Source organism: Mus caroli, unplaced genomic scaffold, assembly GCF_978045245.1.
Source record: "Mus caroli unplaced genomic scaffold, Mus_caroli_1 scaffold_10, whole genome shotgun sequence".
Taxonomy (NCBI): domain Eukaryota; kingdom Metazoa; phylum Chordata; class Mammalia; order Rodentia; family Muridae; genus Mus; species Mus caroli.
This window is the reverse complement of record NW_028227265.1, coordinates 13,861,991-13,885,375: the sequence shown is the minus strand read 5'-3', so window position 1 is coordinate 13,885,375 and position 23,385 is coordinate 13,861,991. Positions and strand designations below refer to the sequence as shown.

The following is a 23,385-nucleotide window of genomic DNA, read 5'->3' as shown; positions in this document are numbered from 1 at the left end:
GGTGGGGCCTAATGGATGCTAGTAGTACTCATATACCATCCTGTTTGGGCATGCTTAACCTTTGGGTGAATATGATTTGAAAATCATTTGTTCATTTTTTTGTCTACTATTATTTATTTTTTGTCTATTTGTTTATGGAAAAAATATTATATGTGTCTAGTTTGCCTGAATTCTTCAAACATAGGGAATTGAATGTTCAATACGTGGAATTTTCTGGATCATGAATGGTATGGGCAACCATCTGTTGGGGCTGGTAAACTGCAGCCTATGGACCAGGTTAGGTCCCCTACACTTACATTTGTAAATAAATCTTTATTGAAATTCCATCCTACTTGTTTGTATAATAACCATGGCTGTGCGCCTGTAGTCATGTAGTTTTCAAGCAGGCAGAAATGGCTACCATCCACAGAGGCTGCAAGGCAGGCTGGGGTGGGAGTGTTCCCATCTTGAGCCATTCAGACAGAAATTATATGTCTCACGAAGAAGTCTAAACTATTTCTTATTCATAGCCAAAGCCCACCAACTCCTATGGTAAGCCCCAGGGATCAACACACAAGCGCTTCCTTGGGGCTGGCCGCTCAGCTGTAGGGGCCTCATTTTCTATGCAAACTTCCTCTTCAAGCCTTGTATTTTGCCCTGTGTGTTCAACAGAAGTGAAATTTCCAGCCAGATGTTTCAAACAAGTCCTATCTTCGAGTCCTCGAGTTTGTTACTAAAATGGAAAGGAAATTAATGTTGATGTATGTGTGTGGCTGCTAAGGTGGTCAGGAGTCACCAGGCAGTTGGGACAGATTTGACAATGAAGACTTATGGGACGTTTCATAGACTGGTGCTCATTAAGGCCATTACATCCTCTGCTTAGAGATGCAGACAACACTTCAGCACATGCTGTGAGGTATCTACCGTTTATGCACCCTGTGTCCTCATTCGCAAGAGTCCATACGAAATTACCTGGCTGCAAGGGCAACTACGAAAGGGGGGGAGGGGTCAGGACTTTGCAGATCCCTTGTCCCTGTCAGGGGAAAATCAAACACTAAGATAGCTTCCTGGAGGTAAGGAACGATGATCTGAGAAATAGGAACAGGACAAGAGCTGGTGACTCAACCCACTAGAGTCAGCATCCAGACACTGCCACACATCAGCCTAAAAAAGGCTGGGATTGGAGTCCCTGTAGCTTTCTCTGTAAAATGGGAACACCCCCACCCTAGCCTGCCTCACAGCCTCTGTGGATGGGAGCCATTTCTTCCTTTGTCAGCTCTCTCCTTAAAAAAATTAATAAACTCTCCTTTATGACTGTCTTGGTATTAGCAGGAGCACATCTCCAATGTGCACAGTAGTGTGTGTTATTTCTGTTTTTTAATGAAAATAGAGGGTTTCCATAGGGCTCTAAAATGTGTCCTGGTCCCCAGACACTGTGTTCTCTTGCCACGTGAGATAGTCAGTATATATCTTCCAGGAGGGCCGTGAGAACTGAGAGCACGTGATGCATAGTCCCACCTCATCATCGACAAATTCTCCACTGACATGGCTCTGATTGACTATATATCAACACCAAGATCTCGAAATCAGAGCATTCACGGTGTTGTTCATTTGCTGGACAATGGCTTTAAAGATAAAATATTCCCACAGAAGTTCCATTATCCATACAGTTCCATTATAGGAAATGAGAATATAGACAGGGCACACACAAGAAAAGAGGTTAAGACAGATACCATTGCTCTTAACACTGGAACTCAAATCCCTATTATAAAGGTGAGTTTACAAAGAGAGCAGGAACACACAACTCCTTTTTCTTCTCTTTGATTTTTGGGGGTAATTAATCTTTCTTCCCTTTATTGAAAGATAATACTCATTTCCCAGCACATCAACCATTCTGTACTGTCCCCTGGTGTGCTGACCTCACATCCCCGGAGGCAAGCGTAGCCTTATGTTATGTGACCTCCTATCTCTGGGCATTCCCATCTAATTTTTAAAATTTACTGTTAAGGGCAATGCCGTGATGGACACACTTGTGGTTACATCTTTGTCCACAACTCCATGATGTCATTTTTATTTTTAAAGTGAGATTCCATTGGGATTAGCGCTTGTCTGGAGTGCAGCCTTCATAGGTTAAAGAAAGCTCTTACCGCAGTGCTTGGCTGCAATTCTGTCTTAACTCCACTATCCTTCTGAAATCTGTGAGGCTGAATCCCAACTCTGTAAAACCACCCACAAGATGAGGCAGTGGTGCTGCTGCTGAGCTCAATGGCAGGGAAGGGGGCTCGCATAGTGCTGAGCATAGAGGAAACAGACAAGTTAGGAGTCCTGGTCCGTGTTGCTCAGTAGAAAAGTCATGGGTAAAGGCTTTGCCAACCACCTGACTATAATTAGAACCCAGCTTCTTAGCCTGTGTATTATGAGCACATCTGGGGTCACTTAACTAAACATGGAGGGGGGTCACCAAAAATTGGCAATAGAAAAAGATTTCCGAGTGTCCGATAAGTAACGGTTAATTGAAAATCAAACTCTTAAGAAGTCCCAGGTGTTTCTGACAGTACAGGGCCATCTGTACTTTGTGATGTCACCATGGCTTTGCCTCTGGATGCACATGTGCACTTTGTCTTGTGTGCACCAACAAGGTGCAATGCTGATGCCACAGCAGCTCAGATTTGATGCTGTGTGTGTTGGGGATTCAGGTTCCTGTTTTGTTGTTGTTGTTTTTTTGTTTGTTTTTACAGTCTATATTAAGTTTTCTGCTCTTAGGGGAAAAGAACAAACAGTTCAATTATGGAAAACAAGACGTTTTCCTGTTTCCCTACAGTTATTCCTCAACTGCACCATTGGTGTTCCTTTGCATTGTATTATATTAGAGTGCTTGGCTTCAAAAACTTCTGTTTGAGCTGCTGATTTGAATTTTATCAACAGTGCAATACATACACAGTGCACATATATATACATGTAGGCAAAACACTCATACACATAAATAAAGGTATAAACATTTTAAAGGAAGACCTTGGATGCATTGTATCAAAGGAAGTATATTATGGTTTTCATTTTTACTTGTTATCGTGTTTAATGAGTCTCATTTCACACATTTAACAGGCAAAGCAGGGTCTGGAAAAGGTTAACTACACAGTTTTTATATTGGGAAGCTAATAAATACAGAGGCTGAGTTAGAATGCAAGTTCCTTAGAATTAGAACCTTGGCAATTTCTAATATTTGATTATTTTTCCTATATATTTTATTAAAAATGTTTACAATTGCATATATTAATATATGATGCCTAGTTGCCATACATACCTGTCACTAAGTTGCCACCCCTTTCTGTTTATATTCAGAATATAATTTCCCAGATTTAAATGTACACCTGAGTTATTTTATATGACCCAGTCACAACTTCATCCTCTTGGAGTTTTCCTAGAGACTTTATTCTGAATATAGTCCCACTCCAACATGACAACCAGTGTTATCAGTGTCTATCAGGGAGACGTCACATCCTGTTCCAGAGTCAACCATGTGGCACAGGCCCACCAATTCACTTGCCAGTTTGAATGAGTGAGTGTCTACAGAGAAACCGTCTTACTGGGGTCCTCAAAATAGATCTTGTTTTACACATTTAACAAGCAAGCAGAGTCTGGGGAAAGTCAACTACACATTTTTATGTTGTGAATCTAATAAATGTCAGAGGCAGGGTTAAAACAACAAGTTCATCCTTCTATGACAAGTGCTTTTGTACTTTTAAGGGGGAATCCTCAAAGCCAGCTCTTTGTTTGTTGTTGTTGTTGTTGTTGCTATGGTAAAATACTCCAGCAAGACGTTATGGGATATAGGGTTTGCTTTAGCTCACAATTCAGCATACAGTCCATCACAGAGGGGGCTTTAAAGCATCTGGAGCCTGAAGCAGTTGGTCCCCATTATATCCACAATCAGAGAGCAGTGAATACACTGCAAGCTACTGTAGAGCTCGACTTCTCTACTCTGGTACCATCCAGGATCTCCTGACTAGGGAATGGTGCCTCCCACAGTGGGTAGTTGTTCCCACTGCAATTAACACAGACATGGACAGATGTGTTCAGAGGTCTATCTCCTAGGCAGCTCTAGACTTAATCAAGTTAACAATTCACAATACTCATTACACCAGCTTAGCTTTCATTCCAACTTCATAAGCACAGAGATTGGTTCACAGAAGATCCTAGGCAAAGGTCCCAAGACTTAGAAAGGAAGTTCAGGCAAGGGGTGCTTTTCCCTTCCAGAGGTTGTGGTAGGCATAAGGCTGGAGCTACAGAATCCAACATGTAGGACTGGAATGAAAATTGTATACAAAACTAGCATACACTGTTACAAGATAGTTGCTTTTGTAGATTTGTTTGCCTGAATCAAAGGATGCCATAATGCCACTTTGTTTTCTGCTAAAGTCAAAGTCAAATTGAACTACATTTCTGTCATACACACCAAAGGTCCAAGGTGAAGACCCCACTCCAGAGCCCACAATGGAGTAGAACACTCTCAGGAAACAATACGCCATCATAGCTGTAACATCACTGAGCCTTTGGAAGACAGAGTCAGGGTGAGGAGTGGGGTACACGCAAGTCAGAAGCCTTGCTGAGATCATTTGTAGCACTACCCTGCAGCGGTAACAAGGCACACTTAGAATGTCTGCCTGTGGTTTGCTGGGCCATCTCAAATGTCTGCTGCTACTTCAGGAGGGCTTATGTAGTACCACAGACTAGTCATGTTCCCCTGGCGTTTTAAGCAAAAGGTCCTGTCGCTGTTTATTAATTGAACTGCCCATTTGCTTCTCTGCTTGAAGCTGACTGTGGTAGCCTAAGGATTCAGGACTGTATAGGGAGAACCAGTGGACAATGGCAGCTGAACTCAGCCCTCGAGCTAAGCTGCCTCTTTCCAGGTATGCAATGGAGAGAGAGTTCTTTTCTTGGTTCCCAGAATCCCTCTGTTTTTTTCTCTTTATTTCCACTTATCCAATAATCTTTCCTGGCAGCTCCTGGGTAGAACTCTGGTACTCCCTGCTACCCACCTCTATGCCCTGTACTCCCACCTCTGAAGTACCCGGATATAAGTGCTTTGCAGTGTCTAGCTGGCTGACCCTTCCAAATGTGTCCAACCCACAAAACACAACCTGCTTGTGGCCCGAGACAGCTGTGAAGGCAATCTATCAGAAAATTGCAAACTTAACTAGGATATCGAAATCTATTTGACTGCATGGTTTCTGAGTGTGTCCTTGGTAGGCGACACCATTTTGTTAGACGGTCAAAAGGTTGTTCCTACTTGGGGAGGGGTATAGATTTCTCCTCAGTGGGAGGAATATGATTCCACTCATCTCCATGTGTCCATGACTTAACTCCTCAGGGCTTGGACCTAAAAGATGATTCTTGGGTCAAACAGGAGCGAATGGGTGTGTGAGTTAAGCAAATGAGCAGGCATCATGATGGCTTCTCCTTTGCTGCAAAGGGCTTTTTCTATCATGCGATATCTAAGAGGATTTGTGCTGTGCTGTGCTGTGCTGTGCTGTGCTGTGCTGGGCTGGGCTGCTTTTTTTTTTTTTTTTTTTTTTTTTTTTTTTTTTTGGTTTTTCGAGACAGGGTTTCTCTGATAGCCCTGGCTGTCCTGGAACTCACTTTGTAGACCAGGCTGGCCTCGAACTCAGAAGTCCACCTGCCTCTGCCTCCTGAGTGCTGGGAGTAAAGGCGTGTGCCACCACGCCCGGCGCTGGGCTGCTTTTGCAGGTATGGTCTCACTTTGTAGGCTATACTTATTTCAAACTCCAGATCTGTTCAATTCTGTCCACACAGTGCTGGGATCAGAGGGCTGTACCACGGAGCCTGACTCCAAAGCTCTTCTCCTGCTTTAAGTGCAGTTGGGGGTTAAGCACTCTCTGGCTCCCTGTGTCTACTCCTCCCAAATCGAATCCAAGGACTCAACAGGGTCTGGGAGTACTCCAGACCTACCACCTATCCCTGAAGAAAGTATTGATAATGAAGGCAAGAACTTAAGCCTCAGGGACTGGTAGTACAGGCTAATGGGGAGACCTCTAATCTGCAGACACCTTGAGCTGGTGTCCTGCCCCTTAGGATTCCTTGGAATGGCATTGTTTTCTTTAATTGTTAGAATGGAGGTGGGGAGGAGAGAGGAGCCTAAAGAGTGTTTTTATTTGTTCCTCTTCCCTATGGTCATGGAAAGAAAGGGCTGACCAGCCCTGGGTTGCCAGAGGCCAATGAAACACCTACAGTTAGAACATGTGCAGCAGCAAACAGGGAAACAGAGAATCTGGAACATAGGGACAAGATGTTTTCCTATGGCAGCAAAACCAAAACTAAGATGGGCATGGGTACTGTGAATGACACAGGTAATTGTATGTAAGTGTCAATTAACAATCAGAATGGGGAGTTGGGTAGTCTTTAGCCAGGCATATGTGTAGGAGGTTGTCTCAGGCCTTTCCCGAACTCTTCTCTAATACTAAAAGATCAGCACTAACTCAGCTCATCTCTGGGTAGATTCTCCTTATTCTATAACTAAGCAACTGCAAACATCCTGCCCACTGTTTAGATACCTGTTAGCAGAAAAGGAGTAGAAGGTGGCAGTAGACACAAACTAAAGGCCAGCCTTGTCTGCCTGTTGTTCTTCCCCAGGCCATCTGCATAGCTTTCTCTGTCCTTTGTCTGGCAGCCTCCTCTGTGAGATTCCCCATCCTTGCCTGATGCAGGGAGATTAAGCAAATTGATTTTAATTAGGACTGCAGTCAACTCAGAGGGGGGCACTGGAGAGGGACTGCAGATGGGTGGCCAGAGTGGGCATGGGCTCTCCATACTGAGTGAGCTCAGAACTCTCTTTGGCAGCATAGCCATGCCACACAGAGCTCTGCTCTCTGGTCTCCTAAGCCTGCCTTGTAAGTACCTCTACTATGCACAAGTAAGCAGACCCATCAGAAAGTAGAGGCTAAATGGAGACAGACCGGCTTAGCTCCCTAACTCTTTCAGGGCACTTTCTCAGGCTTGCACTTTGGGTTTCCACCTGAGGTTTGACAAGGCTGGGCTTTGTGTAACATTTAAACACTTCTCCCAGTGAGGCCCCAGCAAGAGGCATAAAACAAATAGATCTCCACTGTGGACTCTAAACAGTTCTCTGGGGTGGGCAGAGATGAAGAAGGAAGAAATACAGGTCATGGGATTGGAACCCTCCAACATCTTCCATCCCAGAGCTCTGAGCATTCTGCTTCGCACTGGTCCTAAGCTAGACATCCACTGCTAGCTGCCCGTCTAGAAGCTCTACTTTAGAGCTTCACCCCTGCCTCCTGGTCTGTTCCCTCCTCCCTGCACCCACACATTTTATGATGAGAATTGGAAAGAAGAGAAAGGTACAGTGGCTTTGCTTACAATCCAATTAACATCTGAATAATTTACCAGGAAATACATTGGGGCTATATCCAGCCCAGGGCCCTGCTCCCTTCAAGAAGCCAGCTTGGAGTTCTGAGAGGGATCCTGCCTGTGTTTGTCCTCTAGGCTGAGACAGTGACCAGGGCACAGCACCGCCTTTTTTTTGGAAAAAAAAAATCTCAAATTCTCTCTGACTGATACTGTGAGGGGTCATCTTGTCAACTGAACCAGGTTGAGAATCACCATGGAAACACACCCCAGGGTGTGCCCATGAGGAGATTTCTAGAAAGGGTCTACTGAGTGGGAGGACCCATCATGAATGTGGGCAGCTTCTTCTGGTGGCCCTGAACTGGAGAGAAAAAGGAGAAAGTGAGCTAATCAGCAATCCTCTCTTGCTGGTTTGTTGGTTTTGTTTCTTTGTTCTTCCCCCTTGCCCCCAAAGACACAATGTAACCAGCTAGCATAGCTGAATAGACACACCACCATGATGGACTGCATTCTCCAAGCACAAGCTAAAATAAAACCCTTCCTTCCTTAAGTAGCTTTTGTTACGTTTTGTCAGGTGTTTTGTTACAGTCTACCATGAGCCCATTTGGGCTTTGAGGTAACTGAGTGTTTATGGATGCAAATCCCTGTGTGAGGAAAGCACGAGTTTATGTCTGTGTCAACATGTCCTAACAAAGTCCATTATTTGATATGCTAAAGAAAAAGTAAATAGGAATTCCAGAACTTTTAGTATGGATATTTTTTTTCAGAATGGCCAGTATATTGATTATTTTTCTAGAAACACACACAGTGGCAGGGCTGCAAATTATCTGGCAATCAAGTCTCTACAAGGGGAGGGTGAAACTTTTTTTGGTATAGTTTGCCACTTTTTTTGGTGTAAATGATTGCATGAGTCCAAACACCCAGTGTGAAGCCACCTGGACTACAAGACAGCTGAAGTTTTGACAACTGGCTTTTTCAGGCAGGTGTACGCCAGTTCCAGCTTATTTCAATGCTGGCTCCTTCTGGCTCCCTAGAATCAACTCTTAATTCATATAGTGTGTCTTGCATTATGTACACTGTTGTGTAATATATTATGTTGTTAAAAGTCTACATACATACTTTTAATACATAATACATATTTAATAAATAAGACATAGTTTAAATAGATAAGACACAATTTTAATAAATAATAGATAGTTTTAATAGCAAACATAATCACTCATGAATGTTTTATTTCTACTAAAGATTATGTAATAAAATATGGAATCATATAAATACTGCATCTTAAAAGGTCATAAAGAAGAAAGCTGAACACCTGAGAGAGGGAGACCCACTTTTCCTGTCCACAAAAGCACAGCTTTCAGGAATCAGAATCTGAGAAAAAAACCAGATCCGGATCCTGGGTGACTTAGTGGTAGCGGAACAGATTCCAGCCAAGCAATGACTTGTTAATGATCTGTGCTGGGTAATGAGCTGTAGCAGCCCAGATCCGCTGCTTATCTGATGGGCTGGATCTCTGCTGGGTTCCAGTGGAGACTAAAGCAGCAGTGAATGAAGCGAAGGGCTTTGGAGATTCCGCCCTCTGTGGCTGAGGACCTGTTGGGTAGAAGGGCTTGCTTGGCATGTAGCGAGCCCTGGGTTCTATCCCCAGGGTTGTATAAACTGGGCATGATGGGGCATGCCTACAGTTCCATCACCACTCAGGAAGTGAAGGCCAGAGGACCCAAAGTTCAAGGTCGTCGATGGTTACATAGGGAGCTATAGACAAGCTCGAAGTACATAAGAGTCTATCTCATAAGTAAGTAAACAAATAAATAATATAAAACATGGAGTTATATTAAAATAAGGAAGGTAGCTCTGTGTTTGAATAGCATGCCTTGACCTCTGAGCCTGTTTCAGTGAGGATGCACTCACACAGAAATCCAGAACATTCATATCTACAGATGCACACACATGCACAGTAGCAAGCCACCCCACATGTGCACACAAGAGCACACATTCAAGCTTGTCTGTACTGCATGCACATATACCCACATGTATGCACAAGTACACACACACACACACATACACACAGATTCCTATATGGTCTTGGACTTAAAGTTGATGCTTTCTCCATTTCAAGGCCAATGCCGTGACACTTAAGAAAGCAGGCCATTCTACTTCACCAACACTTCCCAGAAAAGAGACAGACACTAATCGTCTTGCCCCTTGCAATGCACCCACTAGGTGTGCACCCACTAGGTGTGTGTGGGAGCATGAGTATCAACCTCCCAGTGCTGCTTTGCTGTGACTCCGGGGGCCTGGGGAACCAATTACATAAGAGAACTCTCTCTCTCATCCTCTTTTCACTTGTAATTTGTTTATTTCTCACACAGAAGGAGTCTTTTCCATCTCTGTCACTACACTCAGCTGTCACTCACTTCTCTGGATTTCCCTAGGTGGAATTCACTTCAAAAGAGCTTGCCAGTTATGAAAATACCCCCCTAGGGGAACCCCCACATGCTCATTTCTCTTTCTCCCTCTTTCCACCCACTACATACTGTATTTACCTGTCTGTCTCATGCCCAGTCTACCACAATCCTTTGGAAATCTTCATTCTGGTGTCTCTGCATCCCCCCTCCACCCCCCCCACCACCACATCACACAGGGTTTGATGCCCGCTAAGCTTGGAAGACATCTGACCATTGTCAGAGGTGAGGTAATGGCATTGCCACATTGACACTACACGAAGGTGGTGCCATAACAGATTTGAGCAAAATGAGTCTACAACCCTTGATTTACAGTGGGCAGATCCTTGCTTGAGAACCATCTGTCTGTTCAGAGATCGCCCACTCCAGAGTCACACTTGGGGCTGTTTGCAGGTGCTGTTTGGATGCTCATGGGCCCTATGGGCTACAGTGACCTCAGCTCTGCCCTAGCCAACCACAGGGATAAATGAGTTGAAGATGGAGAATGGGAGACAGCTGCCCCTGAATATGTGGGTGTGTGTTGTACACAAAGGTCTTTGGCTCGCATACAGTAGCACAATAAAACCATTTGTTGATTAATCTCCCTCCTGTGAAGTGGGGTTGACCACCCTCACCTCAGGCATAAGAGGACCCCAAGGCACAAAGCCACCTTGTGGCCCCCTGTTTATGACTCCTTCTACCTATCTGTTCAAAACACTTTAGGAAACCCCCTTGTTCCATCGACTGGAACGTCAGTGTGACCAGCTGTCTTTCTTTGTAGAGAGGGCATTATACATGATCTATAGTGGTGCCCAGAGCTGGGTATTAGGTGTACACTGTCCACAATCCCCAGGGTCACAAAGGAGGCTTCTGATGTGGGTCTAAGTCAAAGAAAGACACCCCCTAGAGCTTCGGCCCTCAGAGCCTCTCAGAGGCCGAGCTGGCCCATAGCCCTGCCCTTTGGCACATCTAGTGTGTCTCTCTTGAAGCCTTTAAAGCTCGTGTCCATTTGGCCACAGCCATCAATGAGAGAACCCTTGAGGACCTGCCCCTGGCTCAGCTCAGCCTCACACTTTCTTCTCCCTCATGCTGGAACTTGTGACCTGGCAGGAAGGGGGACCTTCATGTTGAGATCTAGTGGTGGACAGCCTTGACCTTCACCTACAAGGGCTCCAGCACAGACACAGGGGTTCTCCTGCCTCTGCCTCTGCCAAGAGATGCTAGCCTGAGCTCTCTGAAGACCCACAAATAGAGTTAGGTCTTGGGCAAAGAGGCCAGGCAAATGCTGACCACGTTGTTCTGAGACTGGAATGTTGCAGCTTCCTTAGAGACCCCAGGTTTGCAAGGCTTTAAAAACAGGTTCCATGGGCTCAGTGGAGCATGAGGGAGAAGCAGCCAAGGCTGGAGCTTCCCACCGCCAAGCTCCAAAGCCTTTTGTGTGCCTGTGTGAGTGTGTGTGTGTGAATGCCTGTGGTGATGGTGGTGGGGGCTTCCCACAGGCAAGCCTCCCTAATTACTGGAGTTATTTCTGCCCTGCAGGTTACAGTGGTTCTTGCATTTGGCGCAAGGAATGAATCGAGTCATTACGAACTCAGCAAGTGTTAGCCCTGGACTAGGGGCCGGGTTGGGAAGCAGAGCAGTTAATACACAGGCGGATTAGGTGACTCTCAGGCTTCGCCACAATTAGAAACCCAGGATGTCTGAAATATTAACTGAGATATGTGGGGGAAGAGATAGCGCCTGGCTTCTCTGCCAAGGAGATAGCTTGGGAGGAGGCTGCAGAGAATTATGTAAGGGACCAGGAAGCAGCGGGAAGTGGCCTTCCCTGAGTATCTGTTATGCATCCATTGCTTCTACAGACATCCCTACATTGATCTTTCCCAGTCCCTAACAGACAGGAGCATCTCTTTCACATTACAGAAGAAGCCAAAGGATGAGGGGCTTAGTCCCCAAATAGTCACAAAGAGGAAGCATAGGCTGTCCTTCTTGCCTGGTTCTTTTCTGAGCCCAGCTATTACCTGCCTGCCTCCAGGAGGCACTGGAATACCAGGTTGAAGTAGGACTTAAGAAATAACACTAGTACAATCATCAGAGCAGCCGATCTGTATTGCTCACACGCAGCCTAGCCATCTTGTGCAAAATGGTGTGCAGTGCCTGCCATGTTTGGAGCCATCTAAAAGGACATGACCTCTTGCCACTGCTATTGTACAAAGGGGGAAACTGAGGCAGCTCATAAACCTCAAAGGGTCAGAATTGAGTTTGACTTTAGGCCATTCCCCCCAAACCCCAACCCAGAAATAGTGCTGCTGAGTGTCTTGAATCAGAGAGTCATGGGAGGGGTTTAACCCTGGGATTTGCACACTCTTATAAAAGCCATTTGCTTTCAATCATTGTCCATCTGTTTGTTTCAAATGCTTTTGTAAAATACCTTAATGCCTGGGCAGTGGGCAAAGAGCAACTGCATTTAGCTCCCCAGAAGACAATCTGCAGGTCCACCTAGCTCAGCACCCGTGTGGTACTCAGGCTTAGTATTTGCTGTGGATTTGTCTTCGTGCCCTAGAGAGCAAGACAGAATTCCAATGTTTAAGGATTGTGTTTGGTAGCAACAAACCAACCCGCCCCACTTCAATGGGTTCAAAGATGAGAAAGGATAGCCAGAGACTGGACCATGTTCTGTAGCCCAAGAAGCGGGGAGGGCAGAAGATAGCAAAGCAAGCAGAGAAGGGACCAGGAAGCTAATGCGGAGAGATACCTAGCATGGGGTAGCAAAGAGAAGAGTGCTGTAATGTTGACCTCAGGCTAGACCCTGTGCTGATGTACTAACAACACATGGTAGCTTTGAGGGACCATGCTCCATCTGCCCTCTCACTTGCTTCACGAGCTGCCCTTTATTTGACTTCCAGGGGAGGTTCTGACCAGCACCTCCACCACAGAAGGCCCTGCTTACAGCCTGGGGAGCAGATAGGGACATTCAGAACCCAGCTCTTCACTCCGTTCTAGTTTCCACTTCCCTAATTACAGGATGCCTTCCCTCCAGAGCCTGCTCAAGTTCTCCTTTTCCTTGGGTTGTGTTGCTACCACCTGGATGAAGGAAGGAAGTAATAAGACAGTGTGTTTCTAAGAATGACAGGAGGAGAAGCCAGAGAAGGGGCCCCTGACCATCATCTGTAGCCCTCGTGAACCCTGTCACACGCTGCCTGCACCAGAGCTTGCTCCTTGTCCTTGGGATTAGGAGAGCAACCTCAGCTCAGGGGTAGAGTGAATATCCTATGTGCTAAGTGCCCAATGCATGGCAGGGTGCACAGGAAACCACGGATGGTGTACTATGAGCTTGGTTCATTACAGTCACAGCACAGATCTGGGTTGGGCAATGGCTCAGTGGGTAAAGTGTTAGCTGTACAAATGTGAATTTTTCAGTTTGATCCTCCAGACCCATGTAAACAAGGTTGATGTGGTAAAGCATACCTTGGGAAGGTAGAGACAGGAGAGCGCCTAGGGCTTGCTGTCTAGTCGGATAACCTAACTGAATGGGTGCGCTCCAAGTTCACTGAGAAGTCCTGCCTCAAAAAATAAGGTGGAGAGGGAACAAGCAGGATGGCTTGGTGGCTAAAGTTGCTTGCAGCCAAGCCTGACAACCTCAGTTCCATCTCAGGGACTGGCATGGTGGAAGGAGAAAACCAATTTCTGAAAGTTGTCCTCTGTGTCAACATTTATGCCATAGGGCACATGTTTGCATGCATACATTCTCCCTCTCCCTCTCCCTCTCCCTCTCCCTCTCCCTCTCCCTCTCCCTCTCCCTCTCCCTCTCCCTCTCCCTCTCCCTCTCCCTCTCCCTCTCCCTCTCCCTCTCCCTCTCCCTCTCCCTCTCCCTCTCCCTCTCCCTCTCCCTCTCCCTCTCCCTCTCCCTCTCCCTCTCCCTCTCCCTCTCCCTCTCCCTCTTCCCCTCCCCTCCCCTGCCTTCTCCTCCTCCCTCTCCCTCTTTCCCTCTTTCCGTCTTTCCGTCTTTCCCTCTTTCCCTCTCACCCTCTATCCCTCTCCCTCTCCCTTTCACATTCCTCCCTTCTCTCCAGCCTGAGTTACTATATATGTTTAACAGACAAAGGCAAGCAGATCTGCTCTTTCTCTTGCCCTGTGATAACAGTACTTTGATGTACTTACTGACTTGCTCAGTGCCTAGAGCTGATATCTGATTCTCTATAGATATCTGCCCTGTGTCTGAAGGTGCAAAATGCCTGTCCTCCTTTCTTAGCCCTTTCTTCCTTCCTTACCTCTTCCCTTTCCCTCAGTTCTTCTTTCCTTTCTTTTTTCCTCTTCTTCCCCATTCTTTTTCTTCTCTCCTCTCACTCTTTTCTTTCTTTCTTTCTTTCTTTCTTTCTTTCTTTCTTTCTTTCTTTCTTTCCCTCCTCCTCCTCCTCCTCCTCCTCCTCCTCCTCCTCCTCCTCCTCCTCCTCCTCCTCCTCCTCCTCCTCCTCCTCCTCCTTCTTCTTCTTCTTCTTCTTCTTCTTCTTCTTCTTCTTCTTCTTCTTCTTCTTCTTCGCCTAAAGCCCATGTGGCTCAGTCTGGCCTTAAACTCTCTATGAGCCCAGCAATAATAACCTTGAACTCCAGATCTACCTGCGTCTGCCTCTCACAGTCTGAGATCATGGCATAGACCACTAAGTTTCCTTTCTCCTAACCTACAGACTTTCCCATTTAGACACAGGGTAGGGCAGAAGGATAAAGCAGAGGCTATAACCTCTTTTTATAAAGATCCATACGGTAAGTGGTGTTGTCTTTGAGGCAAGATTCTTCCCAAGGCAATCAACATCGTAGCCAGAAGTAACAAAGCTAGGAGAGATGTCAGTGGCAGGAAGCGGGGAGGGCTGTCCTTAATGCAGCCATACTTTCTGGATGTTGTGATTTGAACTTCATATCATATTCACAGGACATGAAACATTATTATCTATTCTTTTCAACCACTTTATAATGTAAAATATATATTTATATATAATCTTCACTTGCAACCCTTAAAAAGACACAGAGGTTTCAAAGCGACTCCAAAGCCACCATTTCCTGATCTGTACGTTTTAAGGACATTGGTACTGCCACTAACTGTAACGTCTCTTTGGACAGGATGTGTGAGTCTTGGGGGCTCCAGATTACCTGTAAGTAGAGGGTTGACATGCTGTGCACACATGGCAAACTGCATGTATGTACAACATGGTTCATATGAATTGTTGAGATGCTCAGTAACGTAGACACGTTCCAAATTCTCCACAGTCACATGTCCTATGGCTCCCACGGGAACTGAGGACAGTGTCCTTACAGAGAGTACTTCTGGTGAAAGGATCTCCAAGATTCTTCTTTATTTTAGGGTGGGCATCATTCCTCCATGAGAGTGTGGTACAGACATGCGGAGGGAAGCTGAAGGTCGGTGCCTCCCATAGCGAGAGAGAAGAAAGATGGGGGGTGGGGGTGGCGGTGGCAGTAGAGGGTGTATGTGAGGTGTTCTTCCCTGGAAATTTACTCATGCTAGAAACTTCAGAACATGAGCATATCTGAAAATGAGCTTTGGGGCTGGCAATTAGTTAAGTAGCTTGAGTTGAAATTACCCTAAGCCTAATGAGCTGGCACCTTGATAAGAAGAAAGAAGAGAAGATAAAAGAAGGAGTGGTTTGGACTTAGATGTAGAAAAGCAGGCCACGTGCAGACAGAGGTACTGAGCAGAGGTAGCCTCAGGGTCAGACTCTTCTGCTAGGACCAAGGCATGGGGTGGATTCTCTTCCAGGCCCTTCAGGGGTTGGCGGGGGGTGGGGGGGAGATGTGGCCCACATTTCACATCTTTAGTCCCCTGGATTACAAGAGAGTAAACTCCGGTTACTTTCTGCCAACAAATCAGGGAGAATCTGTTCTGGCAGGCCTAGGAGAGTGATGTGGGGGGACGGGATTACAGGCACAGCGCAAAGAAATCCAAGGGTCAAGCCATTGCCAGTTACACAATTCTTAAGAGTCTTCTGAGACCCAGCGGGAAAGAGAAAACACAAAATAAAACAACAGTAACCAACAGCCAAGCAGGGATTTCCAAAGAGCTCGGTAAAAAACTAGGCCCAGAGAAGACTATTTTCCATAAGAAACTCAACCTCTTGCCTGCCATTGTGGTCAAAGACAGGTTTTGGACATGTGAAAAGTAGAACAAGCAGAGAGGCAAGAAGCAACAGCTCGCCTTCCAAAGGCCTAGCAAGCCCTGCCTGGCAGGCCAGGGGGCGGTTCATTCCCTGCCACAGTGGGAAGTCTGACAGAGAGGGAGGTATGGGTTTAATCAATTCTCAGGCCACCTCTGTGTGGCAGCCAGCAGGGCCTCACAGTCAGGGAAAAGTGAGTGTCATAAAAGCCCTTGTCTTTGAAGGAATACAGTTCAGGGATTAAGGGCCATGTCTAATGAGAGACAGTTTAGAAGTCAGATGTGAGGCAGGTGACAAGTATGGGATCATTTTGCTGGACACATTCTTTGAGTAAAGATGGCTCGAACAGGAGAGAGGCAGTCAGGACCCAGACAGGCCTCCAAAGGCTGCTCCTGTGCCTCACCATCCAGGGCCTCCTAGAAGAAGTCTCTCCCCTCCTTCTGGAAAAAACCTTAAGCAGAGACATGGGCTCTGATGTCAGAGACCAGCAACTTCTAAGAAGTGACGGGTCGAGCTGAGAGATGCAGGGGCACTGGGATTGAGGTCACAGTGGCACCTACAAACCTTGAGTTTGACTTTTCCCCCTGCTTCATGCCATCTGTTTTAAAGATGGATGTCCCTTTCCTAAGCCTCTGCTTTTACATTAGAGAAACGGCAATACAAATCAACTTGGGGAGTCAATGAAACAGTTCAGACATGTACAATCTCATGCAAGATACACGGCGAAGGGAAGAACCAAAGACTTTCATGACTGAGAAAGACTAGACATAACCAACCCCCAAAGGGAAAGAGGGTTACTATGTGCTATTATATATGAGTTCTGGCTACCGTTTACTTCCCATTGCTAGGACAGAATGTCTGACAACTGAAAAAAGTTCCATAAGGAAGGGAGAGATTGTCTGGGCTTCCCATCTCCAGGGAAGGCAAGTGGGGCCCTCAGGCTGCTGGTCCTATTACATCAACAGGCAGGAAGCAGAGGGGGGTGAACTTTAGTGCTCAGCTCTCTTTCTCCTTTTTTTTTTTTTTTTTTTTTTTTTTTTTTGAGATAGGGTTTACTCTGTGTAGCTCTGGCTGTCCTGGAACTCACTCTGTAGACCAAGCTGGCCTGGAACTCAGAAATCTACCTGCCTCTGCCTCTCAAGTGCTGGGATTAAAGGCGTGCTCCATCACTCCCGGCTTCTCCTTTTTAACTCATCCTAGGATCCCAGCCCATGGTGTGTGCTATCTGTCCTCACTCAGGCTGGGCTTTCCTATCCCAATTGACTTAAGCTAGAAACTCTCAGAGGTTAGCTTCCCAGATGATTCTAGAGCCTGTTAAGTTGAACTCTAATCTTAACCATGACAGTATGTATATATTTATTATCATATATAGGCATGGTTTTTGTACAGAGAAATATTATAAGCTATCATTTCTGAAATAATTATTAGGTAAATTATATAGAAATAATAAAATCACAATAGGATATTAAATAAGAGAGGCAAGCAAAAATTTATAGCATAGAACAATTTCTGTTACTTAAACACATTTAAACAGGTGTGCATGTTACACACATGTATATGCACATGAACACATATACACATATACCATATACATACATATAAACACACAAAAGTATATATATGCATACACATAAACATGCACATACATGCATATGCATATATACCATACACATACATATAAGCACACAAAAGCATATGTATGCATACACATATATGTACACATACATATGTACTCATACACACATACTCATACACTCATACACATACATGCACTCACATACGCACATAAACACACACACACAACCTCAGTCATGAGATATGGTGAAAACATGACTCTGGGAATGTGGTCATGTTTACTTTCTCCTTTACAGTACCACTTACACACGTCTCACCATAAGCTCATAGGTTGCTTAAATGATGCAAAGTCAAAATACTAAGGCAAAGCAACATGGTTCTTGCAGATGGATACACAGACAGCATTCTCACAGCCTGTCTCTGTCTCTGAATGTCTCTGCGGTTCCTTAACAGCCTCCATTTCTCTGTGTGTATGGATTGGTGTGTTACTGACATGTGTGCAGGTGCATTCACACGTACGTTCACATACATGTGGACCTCTGTGTGACCCTTCCAGAACTGTTCACCTTTTCTAGTTTTCAATGTATCGAGTCGGCATCTCTCTCTGGCCTGGAGCTCATCAAGCAGGTGAGGCTAGGCTGGCCAGCAAGTGGCTGGGATCTCCCTGTCTCTGGTTCCTCGATGCTGGGATCACAAAGTGCAAGACACCGGGTCCAGCTTGAGTCTCAGTTTCTTGAAGTCTGCAAAAGGACCGCATGAGGGGTCTATGACAAACATTTCTAAGAACCAGGCTGAAAATTAAGTGGAGAGGACAGGAAAAGGTACCCAGCGTAGAGGGTGATGCCATGCTTGCTGTGTTTGATCTCGATCAATGCAGAGAGGGTGGCTGGAAATGCAGAGGCAGAGGTTTTATTTCTCTGACCCCAAGATGAAGCAACAGGCAGGGAGTTGGAGTCGGGGATTCATGGAAAAATAGCTGAACGTTTGTTGTTCAGAAGGGCTTTAGCGATTTAGGGCCCTTCCCTGTAATCTCTTACTATCCTACCTCATTCCAGAGTCCACCGGAGATTCCAGATAGACTCCTTCCATGAGTCACTCTGGCTAATCGCTCCATAGGAACCAAGATAAGCAGCAATCAGGAACTCTTCAAAGCAACACCCACCAACAAGAGCATGGGACCCTCTGTGCGTATGTTGGGGGGGGGGTGAAGTTCGGCTCTTGGTAAAAATTAATATGTACTAAATCATTAGGTTTAAACAGGCATAGGTCTCTTTTTATAAGTATCAGTTCCTGCTAGCAGCTCTGATTAGCTGGCTAATCTATCTATTCTTTACAGCAGCTAGTTTAACCGGTGAGGAAACCAGAGCTTGTCAGCGACACAGACTCAGCAGGCAACAGAGTTGGGAATCACACTCGAAAGGCAAAGTCCATCTTCCCCTGATAACCTATGACACTCACGTGCCCCTCCAGCCTTCCCTCCCGCATGCCACTGTGTAGGGCCATCCATAGAGCCTAGCAGATTTCAAACTAAATACCCTTGGACAAGGTCCCTGAAGGATGGAGAGACAGAGAGAAATGTTCTTGGTGATCTGAACGGCGGCGAAGACCAGTTTCCTTCAGGCTCCGCATCCCTGCTGGATCTCAGAGCTGCTTTTGGAACAGCCACACTCCCTTAGGCCCCTTTATTGTGCTTTCTCCTACTTTTGATTGTGGTATATTATGATGCTATTTCAAATCAGCTTTTGGCCCTATAAGACACTAATGTGAGCATGGAAGACCGTTCTCTTGAGCAGAGACCATCTTAATAAAAACAATATATCAGATACTGGCTCCCGTGAAAGGGGTGTTTAGTCCCCAGAGTCTTTCCTTAGACAAAGTAAACCGTCAGTAACCTGGCTAGGGGGAGACAGAGAGGGAGGAGGAGAAGCAGGAAGAAGAGGGGAAGCAGGAGGAGGGAGAGAGGAGATAAGTGTTCCTTTATCTCTCTGTGATAAGTACATACTATCTCTCTCTGTCTCATAGTAAATATCTCTGTAGGATATTTACCGAGCTATACAGATCACTCTGGAAGAGCCCTGTATATTGTTTCTACAAAACAACAACAAACAACAACAACAGCAACAACAACAACAACAAAGCCAGATCAGAAACCCCAAATCTTGAGGTCAGAGGTCAGCATTGCCTGTTGCTAGTATGCTAGTCCTTGTCCTCTGTTGCTTCATCGGTAACCTGAGATGGCTTCTCTTGCCTAGCTGGGGTGTCCCATGTCTGTTTGCCCAGGACAGCCCCACGTTGCACCTGTTGTCCTGGCGTGATTATTAATAGCACCCTTTCACCTCTAGAAGTGACCCTGCTTGGGTGATAAATCACTCATTCTCCAGACCGTGTCTAGCTCAGAGTGCCACGACAGGGAAAGGGAACAAGGACTGGAAATGTTTTGTAAAAGTCAGAGAGCCTTGCTACAGCTTAAAGGGATTTGAAAGCAATTGTCAGTTGCTTGGAGCGCTGCGTTTAGGAAAGAGGTCAGTTGAGCAGGCGTTTCGAGGACTGTGGGGCAGTGTTCACCATCCTAAAGTGGGGCTTTTCAAACTAAAGGACACACACATAGCTTGACCACAGCATGGGCACCCAAAAGTGTGACATAGAGTGACAGTAGTGACATCAATGGTCACCTTTGGTAAGACTGTAAGATTATGTTAGATTTAATTCATTCTTTGGTGTGTATCTGCATGTGTGTGGGTGTGTGTGTTGTGTGGATAAGGTACTTAAGCATACATACATAGAAGTCAGAAGAGGACACTGGTGTCCCATTTCATCACTCTTTACCCCATTTCCTTGAAACCAGGTCTCTCACTGAACCTGGAGCTAGGCTGGCAGCCAATAACCACAGAGATCCTCCTGCCTCTGTCCCTGCCTCCCACAATGCTAGGGTTCCATGCCATGTCTGAATCTTTTACATGGGTGCTGAGAATTTCAGTCAGGCTCAGGTCCTCCTGCATGAGCAGTGAATGCTCTTACCCAGTGTACCATCTGCTCAGACCACAGTAGCCACTCTAAGTAAGTATAAATAAGTAGCTATACTTTCTCTGCTGGTCTGCTAAGACCTAGAGGAAGGTTTTATTTATGTTGGCTCAGATCAGGAGCCTGGCTGTAGAAGAACAGGTATGGCTGCTCTAGTGGATTAGTCTGTGGTGATAGGAGTCTGTGATGTGTTTTAGTCACACCTTGATGGGTCAGGAATCAGAGAGCTCAGCTTGAAGCTGAACCAGAAGCCGGCATCACCTTCCTGTTGCAATCAAGGCTGAGCAGCGCTAGATACCACACTTTCCTCTCTATGCAGACAGCATCCTCTAACCTGTGAGCTGAACTGGACCCTCCCTCCCTTAACTTGCTTCTGTGAGGATCTTGTTCACATCCATGAGAAATGTAACCTATAGAAATGGTTTGTATTTGGAGAGTTAAGAGTCTGACTTTGAGGATACAGAAGAGGAAATAAAACTTCATGGTTGACTTTTGACATCGTGAGTGGCAAAGCCAAGAGATTATTGATCTATCTGTCCACATAGTGAGGTGCAAGCAGGAATGGCCACCAGAGAGAAGAGACACTTACAGAGCAAAGATTTCTCCCCCGACTGAATGGATTCCCCTTAACAGCACTGCTGTAGGGTTTGAGCCTCAGTGAGTCATCCTGGGCCTGGCTCTTAAATGAGAAACAAACAAACAAACAAACAAAAACAAAAACAAAACCACCACCAACAAAAAATTGTCCACGTGTGTATTCAGAACCCATCATGGTACAGTTTTCATGCCATTTGATCTGAACACATCCTATCATGGAACTTGAAGCTTTTCTTTCTTTTTTTTTTTTAATTAGGTATTTTCCTCATTTACATTTCCAATGCTATCCCAAAAGTCCCCCATACCCTCCCCCACACTCCCCTACCCACCCACTCCCACTTTTTGGCCCTGGCGTTCCCCTGTACTGGGGCATATAAAGTTTGCAAGTCCAATGGACCTCTCTTTCTAGTGATGGCTGACTAGGCCATCTTTTGATGCATATGCAGCTAGAGTCAAGTGCTCTGGGGTACTGGTTAGTTCATAATGTTGTTCCACCTATAGGGTGGCAGATCCCTTTAGCTCCTTGGGTACTTTCTCCAGTTCCTCCATTGGGGCCCTGTGATCCATCCAATAGCTGACTGTGAGCATCCACTTATGTGATTGCTAGGCCCAGGTGTAGTCTCACAAGAGACACCTATATCAGGGTCCTTATAAAACACAAAACTAAACAGAAGTTAGATGAAGATGCTGCAAGGATTTTATGTTGATCAAGAATATAACACATCTCCTCCTAACCTGGATGTACTAAAGGAGGCCCTCATCAGTCCCTTCCATGGTCCTGGCACCTCACCACTTGGAGGGGAGTGTGGCTTTCTGCACATTTGAGGCTAGGGATAGACTTTGGGAAGTTAAATGACTTGTTAGGAGTCACTGAGGAAGCAAAGATCAGGGATTCACATGGCTGATAGTTGGGTGGGTGTGCCATTGAACCACTTTCAGCCATCTCTAAAACAACCCACCACTGGAACCTTGAATGAGTGGGTACCAAAACAGCTGTATCCTTGCCATTTAGCATGAATCTCTGGCACATCACTGAGGTCCTGGCTGAACACACAGCATCCTATAGCTGTTAACCCCCCACTCCCCAGTTATCACATCTCCTTATTGTTTCAGTCAAAACATATTCTTGCAGAAAATATCATCAGCCTTAAAAGTGATTCTTTCTTTTTTTCTTCACTTGATTCTGATTTCTACTTATTCTGGAAGGATCAAGGACTTCCCTTTTCATATGCATACACAGCACGTGTTTAGTAAGAAATTACTCTGTAGGAAACAGAGAATCGAGCAGTGGCTTTAAGGTAGATCAGGGCAGAGGAAGATGTAGCTTTTGGAACGAACACGTTGGGGTTGGGGGGGGGGCAAATGGGAGGCAGCTCAGTGGTAGTAGCTCGGTGGTGGCAGTTTGGTGTTGGTAGCTGGGTGGTACCGTGCTTCCCCCCTGTGTCAAGTACCTTTCTCGTCACTGACAAAATACTCAACAGAAGCAATTTAAGAGAACAAGGTCTCACCTCCACAGCTTCAGGGGATACCATCTACCATGGCAAGAACACACGACTGCTGGGCCTCTGTAGTTCTTATAGCATGGCTTGCCATATCTGAATAGATCAGGAATGGGGGTGGGGTGGGGCTCAGCCTGTTACACTTGATGGCTTCAGTCCAGTGACCCACTGTCTCTTGTCAGGCTTCATTCTCTTAAATGTTTTACAACATTCTAATCCAGTAACACCAGCTAGGGACTCAGATCCAACATATGCACCTATGGGGGGGACTCAGATCCAACATATGCACCTATGGGGGGGGAATTCATAATCAAATCACAACATTCAGCATTCCCAAGGCTCGGGTTTCTACCCCCATCACACACCAAAAGAACCCACCTGAGTGACTTATAAGAAGTTATCGCCTTTGTCCTGGACATAGGGATTTATCGCTGGAGGTGGACGTATCAGAAGAACACAGGGAAAGCTTCCATCCAGCACTAAAAAGGTTCTATCTCCCAGGACTGACTTAGATTGTTAGGGGGGGCTCTTCAGAAGGCCCCGGGGTAGCTCTCGGGCATCTTCTCCTCCAAGGAAGTCATTGGCAGGAGCCACAGCAGGTTATGGGCTTTCAAGTGACCTGTCCACACTTTCTTTTCAAGGGGGCAACCTTCTCTTTGCAGAATAGGTGGGGACTCCGGAGAGTATCTTTGATGATTACTTAAGCAGTTCTGAAAACACTTCTGC

At 45.8% G+C, this 23,385-nt stretch overlaps 1 protein-coding gene across 2 annotated transcripts in view; it reads right to left on the bottom strand.

The window, feature by feature from the left end:
• Maf (MAF bZIP transcription factor) overlaps positions 1–23,385 on the bottom strand; it is a 348,691-nt gene that overhangs the window by 187,012 nt on the left and 138,294 nt on the right. The window contains exon 3 of one of the 2 annotated variants that reach the window (XM_029480961.2): positions 18,264–18,282. The exons of the other annotated variant lie outside the window; for it this stretch is intronic. The gene's annotated coding sequence lies outside the window, so the exon portion shown is untranslated. Of the gene's footprint in view, positions 1–18,263; positions 18,283–23,385 lie in introns of those variants that run through there. 2 annotated transcript variants of the gene reach the window in all.